Here is a 13,742-nt window from a genome sequence, read left to right as displayed (position 1 = left end):
GATTAGTGGGTCTGAGGTGTGACCGAACAGGGAGATGCAGCGCTGCAAGGAAAAAAACATAAAAGATACAGTTCGGTTTGAGACCAAACTGAGAGACATATCTGCTTCTTATGTGCATACATGAACGCCCCTCCGGCCATATTCTGGAGGTTAGATTTATGGGGAAAATTTTTTTTTACTCAAGGTAGACGTGTGAAACTGAGCATCTGTTTACACCCTTCATTTGTTCTAAAAATGTTGACGAGGGGAGCGCGAAAAAAAAAAAAAAAAAAAAGCTCTTTTCTTGTTGAGCGCTTTAAATGGATTACAGAAGAAAATGAAGTCCAGCTGGCAGCTTGGCAGCAGATGATATCCTCGACTTTGTTGGCTTTGGACAAGGTTTGAGAACAGTGTTGCAATCTGTGCTTTTTCCGGCTGTAGACAGGAACGTCGCATGCTACTGTTCAACCCCTCTCCTCCCTCCAATTGTTCTCCGTCTTTGCGGTATATCACCGTGATGCTTTTTAGGGCTTTACTGTGAAATCTCCCGACTGACCCCTACTGCACTGGCGCTCAATGCGTGAGCTATAAAGTTAATGGGTCAGATCCAATCTATCCTTATAACACAACTCTATCCACAATCAGACACACACACACACATGCACAGAGACACACGCTCGCAACTCTGACTGTGAAAGTGAAGCATCGAGATAAGATTCCGTTTTTACACGAGTCCTGATCCACGGCGTTGTAAAAGTGAACTTATTAGAGCAGCAAGTTGAAAGAAAAAGGGCTGGAAGAGATTTGCATGATTTGAATGAGCTGTGTGTCATTTTTGTCGTTACACTCATCACTTTTTTTCATATTTGTTCTCTCCAATCTGTTTTTCATCTGTATTTGGTTTCACAACTTTTTGGACGGGAATGACGCGATTTATTAATTCGTGTGCAACTTCCTGTTGACTGTGTTTGTGAGAAAACCTCTGTGCTTTTACTCGTAATTTTGTTCACAGACTGATGTCGTGTATACACACAGATGGGCTTTCGCTCCCAATGACGGAAAGGTCCGTCTATTACGTCCCGGAAGGACACCCATTTTGGGGACGAAGGATGAGAAGTCTCTTTGCCTGCTCAGTTTGTGGTAAAAAGGTTCTCGGGAAAGAAACGTACATACTGAGGAGAAAACTTTTTCCAACTGAGTTTGTGGTAAAAAATTTAAAGTACCCATGGACTCTCATTTCACTGCGCGGCTTGTCTCGTGCATGCTCATCACATTTGTATGCGGGAGGGATCGACTTCACTTTGCTTCAAGCAGACAAGAGGAGGAGCACTTGTCCTCCGACAAAAAAAATTTACACATCACCAGTCAGTCTGGTGATCAATGCTGATTGTATTGGAAGCTAAATGCTATCTTGATTGACACTTAAACAGTTGTAAATAATTCAATCTACTCACAAGATACTCCCAGCCAGTTAAGAAAGATGGCTGACGTGCGCATTTTTTAAAATTTATTTATTTTTGGGCGGCGGGGCGATGGGCTGGTGAATATTAAGGACGGAAGTGCTTTATAAGGACAGAGAGAGATAATTACAATCGGTCAAAAAATTGGAATGGGTAATTTCATGCTGAAAAAACTTGGACACCCCTGCTTTAAACTAACTCCTGGAAATTCAAAGAAATAATTGGAAATGTCATTTTAAACTTTTTTATTGTAGACATTGCTGCTTATACTTTTTGAGTAAATTCCAACTGATCAGAAACAAAATGTTTTTACAGACATTGTTAGATGCGTATTAGAAAATAAAGTAACTACATCAGAATGCAATAATCTGCCGATGGCATTTTCCATCATGTCCAAGCCAATATTTAGTTTTACCATAATCTCTCCACATTACTAAAAGTCACAGTAATTCATTAATGTGGCCACATGATGCTGATTTTTGTCCCTTCTTATTGTCCCGTGTAATTAGAGTTGACTCTGTGTCAAATTGTCATTCTATTGCGCACGCTCGCTTGCACTGCGGAGGATTATTTCCTCCCCCAGTGAGGAGTGCCAGTTCTCCTTTCCAAGAATTTCATTTCGACAATTACTGTCAATCTCCTACTGGAAAACCACTTGTCACATGGTCCAGTCTGCAGATGTAGCCAATCGAAGCAATCAAGAACATTGGGAAAACACAATGTTATATTTTATAGTCCACGGATGTTATGACATTTATTAAAATCGAGCTTGATCATCTTTGTCCGATAATTATATAAAATAATAAAGGGATGACGATGATTTTTTTTTTTTTAAATGATAAAGAACATAGATTAAATGTTCAAAATGTAGCATTTTTTTCCCTATAATGCCACCTGGGACTGACTGGTGCATGTGCAATTGTGAATTATTGCGCTTGCGTATGTCAATACCCTGTGGCATTATGGGAAAAATGCTATGTTTTGAACATTTGCCCTATAGCAATACATATCCCAGTGAAATCCACGCTTCCATAGAGACTACCAGACGAGTTGAAGTTTATTGTAAAACTGACACAGAAAACAAAAGAGAAATAAGTATTGTATATTTCGCCGAAAATCAGCCCTGAATAAAGAACCACAACATCGTAGTAATGTTTCACGTGACGCCGTGCATGATGACACCTCCATTTGAACTGTTTTGGCCAAATTCGAAATAGGTAGTACAAAGTCAGAGGCATTCAGCTGGAGGTTGCGCCGTACTTGTCTGCCATGAACAGAAAAGCACACTGCGGTGTTTCAGAAATTAGATAAAGCAAGCAGTAACGATCCTCATGAGGGTGGTAATGAGACTTAATGGGAGTTAATGGGGTTACACTGATCAGGAGAGGAGGGAGACCCCAGGTTAATACAGCTTCTAACAGGACAAAGACAGAGAGAAGACTAAACACACACACACACACACACACACATATGCACGTACAGTACAGCTCAAGTAAAGCCTTTATCTGAGTCTTCATACGATAACCTAAAATCTTGACATTATAATAAAAACCTTATTTCAGTTTTGGAAATTACGCATAAACCTTTTGCGGGGATCCTTTTTTTGATTTTCTTGTCTGTGAGGATGTGTGCATGCGCGTGTGTGTCCCCGTATGCTACTTTGTGTGTGTCTGTTTGAAAAGTGTGCTCTTTCAAGTCTTGCGCGCTTAGCGGCGCTTAATGAGATCATCGTGAGTTTTACCTGTGAGCGAGCCTTTGATGAAATATGTTTCTTAAAAAGAAAGGGAAAACGGAAGGTGGGTCAAAGTGAGGCTGATAAGAACGAGGAAGGAAGAATAGATCGGGGAATGTAGAGTATCCATCACATGCACACATACAGTAAACGTGTGAAGTGATATATAGAGGCAACCTGCAGAAAATGGCGAAGGTTTAGTGAGAGGAGGCATCGCGGTGAAAAAGAGGGAGCAGGCCCACAAGTGACACAGAGCAGAAGGGTGCATTAATTTTTCATCGAGAAGAAAAGTCGGCTTCAGCTGAAAAAACGAGAAGGATCGTTACATGAACACACACATCAGTACATGTAAAGCCTTATAGTAGATAGTAGATGTTTGGCGTGTTGCATTTGAATGCATGGATTGGAATGAAGAGGAGTGTTTGATTTGTAATTTTTCTTTATTCAGACTCCATTTCTCGTTTTGAGCTGTAATATGTAATATAAATGCGCATCCCTGGGTAATTGACCCGGTTAGGGATGATTACAGGGACAGAAGAAAACCCACTTTTGTCCTTGCTTTGTCTGTCCGTTTTTAAAAAAAAAAAAAAAAAAACATCTCATTCTCTCTGGCCAAAATGGGTGTTCATCTTGGACGGACTATTCCGTCAATGGGATGGAATGGCCATTTCAGTCCAATACCCAGTTAAAAGAGAATATGTAAATTAGACCCACTGCACAGGAGGGGCCAGTACTACGACTGCCATTTTCTGAAAATATGAGTATGTTGAATCCCCTGCCAATTCCATTGACAAAAATATGCTGTTTCCAACCGAGGAAACCGGGGCGTTAGCAACAACCAGTTGTTCCTTTGACAAGTATCCGGTTCTCCCCAGCAAGATCTAACATCGGTTAACTGACCATAAGACTCAATAAGATTTTCTCCCGGACCCGATGTGAACATAAAGCTGAACAGGAAGGATGTTTTTCGCCTCTATGCGATGCCTCTCCCGCCGTCTCGCTCTTATCGCTATTTCTCTCTCCAGATTGGGGCGCTTTCATCCAATTCCCAGAAGCGAGGAGATGCACAACACTGGGAGGGAGAAAGACACAAAGGCAAGTTAGACAACTACACACACACGCACGCACACCCCCACACAGTTGTGTATATACAGACACGGAGGGCCTTATTTCCAGATGCTGTCAGCGGGAGGGCACGAGCTGGAGGAAGCAAAGGATGAATTCTCCTCTGCCTCATTCCATCAAAGTGCCGTGACACCCCTATTTACCGCCCCCATCCATCTCCACAATGACTGTCTACCGCCTCGATCTGCCTGTGTGTGTGAAGGGGCGGGGCTCTGAATGTTGTGCCCTTTGCTGCTCTGAAGGAAGAATGGCCGTGTTTGACTTGCAACACTTCCACCAGTCCCATGAGACATCGTGAGGGAGTTACCCGGCTCAAGTTTAAACTGGTGTTCGACCTCAACTTCACCAAGAAAGCCCTTCGATTGATTCCCCATTAGGTCGCCGTTTCTCTTTTTTTGCTTGTCGACTCTCATACTTGAGGACTTTGCGCTGGCTTTTCTTCTCATTGTACGAGGCGTTTTCATCAGTGCGGAGCGCCGGCGCTCTGTCCAATTCCCCGACCTCATTTTGTCTCTGAGAGAAATAGTTTATTTCACACACACGCAGCCTCCCTTACACACGTCTTTCTGCTCCCCGGAGCTTCTGGTCATGCATTTTCTGCTTCAAATTATTACTTTTTTGTTTGTTTCTTATCACTGGTCACCTCTGATCCATGACCACAGAAATAGGCAGCACACACTGAGTGGAATAAAATGCTTATTAGCAGCATACGCCTGCTTAGTGGCGCAGCACTTCTCAAAACACATTACTTGTGCTGCTTCTCCACTGTTGCAGAATTATTATTATTATTATTATTTTTACCGCAAATTAGTCCAATTTACATGAAATACACCCATTGGACACAATATTACGTGTGTGCAAGCTTGATGAGATCCAGCCCTTACAAAGACAATATTTGTTTTATTTATCAATATAGTCACCGTCAGGCAGAAATATTTTATATTTTTGCACAAATCAATATCTTTTTTTTTTTTTTTTTTACAAATTGCTAACCATTTTAAAGCTTTGAAACTATCTTGAGATCTATTGAGACACTTGAACACTTCATATGTCTGAGAAGTATCATATAACTCCACCACATATTCCGTAGGAGCCTTGTAGTTTTATGTCGCCAGAAGACTGAAAGTCTAGATGTCTTTGGGACTGTTTTGACCTTTGAAAAAGAGTCTGGGAAGATGATTTAACCACAATTGTTTGTCGTTTTTTTTTTTTTTTTTGGGCGCAAGGAGTATTTTGATGTAAACGGTTGATGGCAGCGAACTGTTCGTACCTTTTTAATGAAATGCCAGCATAATAAATGAACTTTTTAGTCGCCTAAATTAACGATTGAAAGTGATTTGGGCATTTTAGTTTTTTGTTTTTTTTTCTCTGAAAAGTAGCAATTTCAGAGTATAGGAATCTGCCTGACAATGACATCTTATTTATTATCGTGTCATTGAACTTGCACTGCTGTCTCTCTACTATATATTTCATCAAGCAACAAAGTCAGAATTTATTTTATATTTTTTTTATTTTTTTTACTTGCTCTAATCAGATTGTGGAGGTTTACCTAATTTGTGCTAAATGAATATGTATGTCACGTCTGACAATAAAATTGGAATTTATGTATAGGAAACTGTACAAAAAGTGACATTAAATTACAACTGGACTGTTGTTAATAATAATAAATAAATAAATAAATAATAAATTTTAAAAATTAATAAATAAAAATAATTTTAAAATAGATAATAATTATTATTATTATTATTATTATTATTATAATTGTAATTTTTAGGCCATAAACTACTCACAAAAAATGAGCTATAAAATCTGCAGAAATAAAAGTGTTTTAAAGGTGGTAAATCGTAGATAAAATGAAATGGTTTGTGATTAATAAATAAATAATAACATTTTAAAAGTCAAGTTGGGCAAATGAATGGGTGGGTTGCAGAGTGGGAGCGGAAGTCAAATAGTCGTGAGAGAAGCTGACAAAATCGAATTCCTTCATTATGGATAAATGGCGAGAGTCCACATTTTTAAAAGTAACTTTTTCAAGCTAACCCAAAATATTGACGTTGTTTTTTTCCAATGAATATATGTCTAACCCAATCCCAATCAAAGACTGAATCATGCTAGAGTGCATTTGGACAAGATGTACTCTGTGAAAGAAATCAGCAAGCTGTTAACGTGACATGTTTTTTTTTTTTCATTCAAATCAACTGCCTACTTAATTATGTCTGATGCCATGCGGAGGATGCTCGTTTAAATTGCTCAGCAGCGTGAACAAAAGACAGGCTGCATGCAGAACCACCTTACATAACTGCAATGTGCGCCACATTGTCCAAATTCGATTTAATATGTATTAGATGACTACTGCATATGTTTCATCGTGGCGAGTAGGATTGCGACAGCTGGTTTTGTTTACTGTGTGCTCTCTCCACCAAGATTCCAAATGAATCCGCAGAAACAGCAATGATATTAAAATGTCCAAACCTTGTGTGCCTTTCAACTACACTCCCAGTAAAAAACGAATGTGGCAGCAACAATCATTCTATGTTTTTTTTTTTTGCCCCATGCTTGAAACTAACATTTATCTTCTCAAATAAAAAAAAAAAAAAAAGCAACGGATTCCCAAAGGCCAAGATGAAGTCATGCTCCCAGTAAATCTCCAAAAGTAAAGCAGCCTGCAGCAAAAAAAAAAACAAAAAAAAACACTCTCTCACACACACACACAAACACACATAAAAATTTAGATGACTACCCTCCTTAAAATGTCAAAATGTAATGTACTTGCTCCAATTTTGCAATTTAATCACTTTGATTTGCAGAAATGGCCCAGTTGAAAATTAACTGGCATTTTTCTTCAGACTTTGCTTTTGTTGTCTGATTTCCTAATAAATTCAAAGTCGGGGGCAAATAGGTACCGAGCTGTACTTATTGTATGTCATCATGAGTTACAAGGTCGTATGCAGCTTTATTTCCCGTGCAGCGTTGCGTGTTCAAATACACCATATGCATGTATGAATGATCAAAAGTGCTTCCATATTTCCTGAAGATTAATTTAAAATCACCACCCAACCTGATGTGACAGCTTTGAACTAACAGGTCTACAAATTGTTGATCACGTGACCAAATTTACTTTTGTTGTTGTTTTTACTTCTTGTTGACCCGCAGTTCAGTTTTATGAGCGTTCCCAAGACATTTTCAGAAAATAACATTTATCCTTTTTATTTTAAACTTGAACAGCTATTTTAATCCAAGAGGGGTCGATCAGCTTTGACGAAACACACTTGCTGAACATTTTGACCAAAAATGCTCTCTCTGGAGCTCAAGGGGCTCCCATGCATAATGTTAAAGTCTGATTATCCGTTTTCAGAAGCGATAATTAGCCTATGCAGTGTCAAGATTTCTCAGCGGCTCTGCACAGAACATTTAGTTTGGCATCTATTAAATGGCATTAAATCGGCTTGAAGTGCTTATTAGTTATGCCACTTGGACATAACAATTTATGTTAAAAAATGCAACACTCAGAAAAAAAAAAAAAGAGAAGGCTTGGGGCTGGCAAAGCGCCAGAATCATATGTGAGGCGAGATTGTAATGTTCTATATTTGAATGCATGGGGCAGAGAAGAGAAAAATGAATTTAATGAATAAGCAGATTGCAAAATAATTTTCTCGTGTGAATTCTTTGGAATCACCACAATTTCAGAGAAATGACAAGCAGAGAGAATGGTGAGTTGTGTGTGGGCAACCCTGACAGTAACACCGAGCTATTACACAGCTATTACACTATTGCACAAACAGCTCGTAAGAGGCCCTTTCACATGCCGTAACCTTGTTTTCAATTTAAGTAGTAATTTTTTAATGAAAATGAACAAAATTTGCATAGATAAATTGAGGCCATTGGCAATGCCTTCATTGAGGTGAAGACTTGCTGAAATCGAGACATCCTCAATCTTTTTCATTAAATGAAATCGGAGATGTCTGACTAAGCACCACAATCATGTCATCGCATTGGAAGTGTTGAAGCAAGTTTGCTGAGGACATCTTTACCATGTGGTTTTAAATTAGTTAACCACTATACGGTGGGGTGCCAAAAATAGGGATCCAGTACTTTCACGTTTTCACGGCCCAAAGTGAAAAAAAATGTAAATAAAATGTATATATTTCAAAACATCCGAACAGGAACAAAATCACCCGCTTTGTAGCCATCGCAGAGAGCAGTCATTTTGTCAGTTGTGTCGACTTAAAATGACATCACAGTTGCTCGGGGATCAGGTAACGACCAATCAAGGCTCCCGTTTTCAGAAGCTGCGCCGAATCATGTAAAAAAATCAAAACAAAAAAACATCTACCTAATTGTTCTGTGTCATTTATGTCAACTTATCGTCACTTTTGCCATGTTTGAATGAGTAATGTTGATCCACATTTGTTGCTACCGTTTCCTGTTCTATGGTTATCATCACACATTTCCTCTCATCCTGGTACCAAAATGAAAGCGTCACACACTTAAACTGCTCAAGATTTTCTCAAATCTCACATGATGACTCACAGGACTTTTGTGCCACATAATTATCCACACAAAGGCCGTTCAAACATTGAGGTTTGTGCTCAGTGCATACTTGCTTTAAATATGAATGTGTGGGTTTGTGTATGGGGAGAAGAGGCATGTGAGGATAATTTAATTATGGAGCAGATAAAGAAGGTGGCTGGGGTTAATATCCTGCATGCACTGTGCTCTTCCCCCGACTCACTAATTGCTTTAAACACATTAGGAACTTTATTGACTGCAATGGCCTTTTAAGGCATTATGTTACTGCTTCTCTCTCTCTCTCCCCCTCTCTCAATCTCTCTCTTTCTCTCTCTCTCTTTCCAAATATAACCTTTGCCCACTTTCTCTTAGTCTGTCCATCCTTTCCCGGATGCGCTTAATTGAAAGCTCTAAAAATATGATGAGAAATTGTATAGGGCACTTCATCTGTGGATGCAACTTGATGACGTTTGATTGGCAGGTGATTAACTCCTCTTAACCCTCAAGAATCCTTCGTCTGCTTGGTGATAATAACAGCGTTAAAGTTCCTCTTGATCTGTCAATTTCCAGTGAAAGAGCCTCCAACGTTTCGTTCAAACGGGGGGGGGTGTATAAAAAAAAAGAAGAGAAAAGTGCAGTCCCTGACTTTCCTGTATGCGTATATCTGCTGAGTGCTGAGATCAGTCCTCTCCACACACATTTTCACTCGGCTGGATCTCTTAATAAGGATGGAGGTGAATGGAAGGAGTTATTAAAAAGTCTTCACCTTCCTCCCGGGGCTGCTAAAGAGGAATTATATGCAACTAAGTGCACTTATAGCCACTGTTAGGAGTTAGTTCACATTTCCGCCACCATAAATCCACATTCTCTGCAGTGTAGGCAGAAGGAGGGAAAAAAACAATTCTGTCCCTTTTTGGTTGGTTTACCTCCCCTTGGTCTATAAAGGTTTTTTTCTGGGATATTTTCATTAAAGGCTTTGGGTGAAGGGAAAAATGAAAATGAGATTGTGAGGCAGCAAGGATGAGATGGGAGGAAGAGGTGGGAGATGTAGTGATAAACGAGACTATGAGAAGATATGTGCAAAAATGAAGGGATGAAATATTTCCATGGACCAACTGAAGCTATGAAAAAAAATGTCAATCCATTTTCCACAGCTTCTGTACACATTCCCAGCACACATAACACGCAAACACTCACAATAGCCTTAATTAAACTGTATGGCAAAGGAATGTCACGATGTTGAACGTCTTCTTCCAGCTGTCCAGTCTAATCACTATGCACTCTGCAAGTAATGAAGGGTGGCTGGGGTATAACAAATGTATTACAACAGCGCCATGTCGCTAATGAGAAATCAAGAGGCTTGACTTTTCACATGCACACCATCATGTCCGCTCAATGGATGACACCAAGCTGTCATTAACGGTGCTTAGAGGGACTCGTGTTTCAGGTCGCCTGCCTCTTTAGTGCATTTGGAACCAGCCCCATCTAGCGGTAAATAGAAACACTGCGATAAAAACAAAAGAGTTGCTTCTTCTAAATTGGGCATTCAATTGCAAGTAGCCAATGCTGCAGAGCTCAATTGGAGGCGTGGCTTATCGTGGAGTGGACGTTTGACTCCGCCTACATGAATTATAAGCGTCTTCTTTTTCCTTCCTTCCTTTTTTCTTTCTTTATTTGTTTATGTTCAACTATTCCTTTGGTGGTTTTATGACGCCACAGTTGTTCACAGTTCATCAAATATAAAAAAATTACAAACAATCTTTAGTCAGTCGGGGCGGAGCTATGAACTGTTTGACGGAAGTGGTCGAAACGGCCATTTGACGTCCTTTCTGGATTTAAAGAGTGTTGTAGAGTCACGAGAGCTTGTCAAGTGTGTTCAGAGGCCAGGAAATGTGGAAGTTTATGTTGGTTCTGAGTGTCTAGGCCATTGGGTTAAAAAGTTGTGGTCAAAAGACGACTTTCACTTGGAAATGAGTGGATGTGCAGTACCACAATCCCCAGCAGAGGGCGCAGTCCCTGTATGGTTGAGGTTAGTATTTGGTTTCAGTCATTTGATAGCATTTTTCAAAACGTGACGTCATTAGACAATGCATCATCAAAGCTGCCAAGGATTTACCCAAAAAAAGAAGGCACTTCTAGAGAATCCATGTGCGCGGAATCAAACCTTTAAGTCCACCCCACGTTGAACTACGCCTCGAACTGCGCTCTGCAGCCAGGGTTTACTCTCCTGGATGTCAGCTAATAGCAGAGCACACTTAACAAACAATTGTGCACACTCAAATTCACACTTAATGGCAATTTTGAGATTTTGATGAAATTAAAAGATGCATATTTTTGGAATGTGGGGCGATTGTGCTAACCGCTCGTCCACTGTGCTGCCCGCATAACTCCACACCTCTAAATTCCTTTACTTTTTGTTAAACTTGCTTAATCATTTCAGGCATGGCGGGTGGCTGAGTGGTAAGTGGTTCCAAAAACATGCAAGTTGGGTTCATTGAAGACTCTAAATTGTTCTTAGATGTTTTTATGAGTTTGAAGGGTTCTTCAAACTCCTCACTGGTCTCAAATGTCCAATTGCGACCCGAATGAGGAAAAGTGATCAGAGGATGAATAAATGTTTCCAACAATGAAAATGTCAAAATGGGGTCACGAGATAAAATGACCCAAATATTTCTGTACGACCACTTTAATATTTCTTATGTATTCCTAGACACCATTTATTTGCCCTCTGTTATCAGCAAATGTATTATTTGTGTACAAATCCACCCCACCAGGCAAATAATTATTGTACTGCGTAATGGACTAAGTACATCATTTTGAAATGATTAATATGGCTCAAATTACATTAAAGCTAAGTTAAACTCTTTTTTTTCTGTCAAAGTAATGGATTTTCACAGAAAATGTATCCCCACATAACTATTTATATCAGGTGTAATACTTTAATTTACCTCCCTATACACAAATAGCAATATAGCAAGACATATTGAGATACCCATTTATATGATTTAAGTTCAATGTATTTCCCTTACCTTTGCAGCAAGACAAGCTGCATGGTACAAAAAGGTTAAGTCATGCTGTTACATCTGATTTGGGCAGCACCTTGCTGAGATGACTTCATTAGGAATTCCATGTCTATCAGGTCTCGGAGGGCAAGCAAGCACATATGAATATGCTAACGACCTTCATTTGGCGTTCTAACAGCTGGAAACAAGAATTCTCTGATGTTGGGATGTACAGTCCCCTGAAGGCAACATGTTTTCATATTACTATAGCCTACTTGTGATGCTGTTTTGACACATTCTATGCATAACCCGTACAGGAAGAATTTCCCAGCGCAACTGAGGCATTGAGTGTGTTCGGTTTGATGACCTCATTGTGGCCTCTTTGCTCTTTTGCAGGTGATATGGTTCATGAACTGGTGATCTCGAAGTCTCTATGGAGTGGTTCCCATCTAAAAGTCTGAGATGTTGTCCTCAGTCGGGAACGGATGCATCATGGGTGGATGCTGTTTTGCTGTGAGTAAATGAAATATTTGTGTTATTTATCAAATGACCCTCACTGAACACCGCGGCAGCATTTTTCACTTCATTTTTCTGTCTGTGCTCGACGACTAGAGCATAACTTTGGGTCGTTGCATACTTTTGACAATTTTAATTAGTAACATTTCCAACATGACTGCCAGTTACAGTTAGCCAGCCTAATTGGGTATTAGTCCTTTAACTCATTCACGACCAGCCGAGTAAAAAAAATAAATTCTTTGACGTATTTAGCCGTCAATGGTAGTTATAAAATATTTACATGGCATTCTTCACATTAAATATGTATGAAGGTTCAATTGAAAAATATAACATGTCTCATATACAGAATTAACTGCAGCAGTGATTGCCACAAAACAAAATCTGAAGAAAAGTTTTTTTTTCATCTTAATCAATTCAATCCAAACAAAATGGAGGTCCACTTACATCCACACTGTGAACTTCTTTTGTTTAAAAAGAAAAGCAGCAGCTTTTTAACTTCACTTGACTTGCGCTAAGGAACAATAGAGAAGTCAATTTTCGCACACAGTATACTGTGTACAAAAGGGCAAAGTGGCAAGGTGATTTATTATTTGGTTTGCAAATTCAATATCTGCGTTGAACCCGTCTCGTGTTTGGAAGTGATGAATATCTCGCTTGAAAACAGCACAAAGCGAAAGATACCTCAAGATTTCAAACCTTTTATACAACAGGATGAGTAGTTGGTTGAATCTGGACTGTTGTCAGTTAAAGATGAAAAAGATCACTATTGCCCCTCCCCCCCAAAAAAAAATCTAATATATTTTTAGCCGGTCAAGGTATGTTCATGAAGGAAACTTAATTTAGTTGAGGCTTACAAATAAAAGGATGAGGCGATTTTTTTTTTCTTATATCTTCTGGCTCAGATAAACACGAGTGCTGTTAAGGGGAAGAAAGTGATTACGATTCTTCAGACACATGACTGGCGGGGGGGCTAGAAATTCATATTTTCAATTGCAGCATTAAAGTGGAGGGGGAGTTTTTCCACGGGGCCTCTGCAGAGATTCACACAGTCGTCGGTGTAAAATTCAATCTGCTAAAATGATTTCTGTTGGACTCGGAAACTTAAGCCAGAATCCTCTTGTCCTCCACGTGACCTTTTTCTATGTCTGAGTGGGGCTCATGGTGTGCCTGTGGGAATTTTCCTGACACTCCTGGACCTAAAAGTCGGTTCGGCAGCAACATGAAAATATGGTGATGGATGAAATGGCTGCAAACTGTCATCGGGAAACGTGCTGTTTTGCCAGTTCTGTCTGGCCAGGTGCACTTGTGGAAGGTTTCCCGGCACTCCTGAACAGAAAAAGTCGGTTTGGCAGCAACTTGAAAAATCTGCAAAATTTCAACAGATGCCGCGGACATTACCCAAAAATCGAACCCAGGAAA

The sequence above is a fragment of the Idiotropiscis lumnitzeri genome, chromosome 10, assembly GCF_059441095.1.
Source record: "Idiotropiscis lumnitzeri isolate Australia: NSW breed Sydney's pygmy pipehorse chromosome 10, RoL_Ilum_1.0, whole genome shotgun sequence".
NCBI lineage: Eukaryota > Metazoa > Chordata > Actinopteri > Syngnathiformes > Syngnathidae > Idiotropiscis > Idiotropiscis lumnitzeri.
Note: the sequence above shows the minus strand (reverse complement) of the source record.